Genomic DNA, 271 nt, shown 5'->3' on the forward strand with positions numbered 1-271 from the left:
TAAAGCAGTGGAGGTAGATACTGAAAATCAATGCGACTGACCATATTAAGAGGCCAAAAACAAAAGGCTTTATGATCATCCCGATGGTTGCGGAAAAAGCATTTGACAAAACTGCTCTGCAAAGTGGTAAAACCCTCAGCAAACTAGGGATAGAAGAAAACTTCCCCAGCCTGATAAAGTGCTTCTACAAAATGCCCACAACTAGGGGCTGGCCTGGTGGCGCACTGGATAGTGCGCCGCTTGGGAAGCGCAGTGGCGCTCCCGCCCGAGG

The sequence above is a fragment of the Galeopterus variegatus genome, unplaced genomic scaffold (genome assembly GCF_000696425.1).
Source record: "Galeopterus variegatus unplaced genomic scaffold, G_variegatus-3.0.2 Scaffold2794, whole genome shotgun sequence".
NCBI lineage: Eukaryota > Metazoa > Chordata > Mammalia > Dermoptera > Cynocephalidae > Galeopterus > Galeopterus variegatus.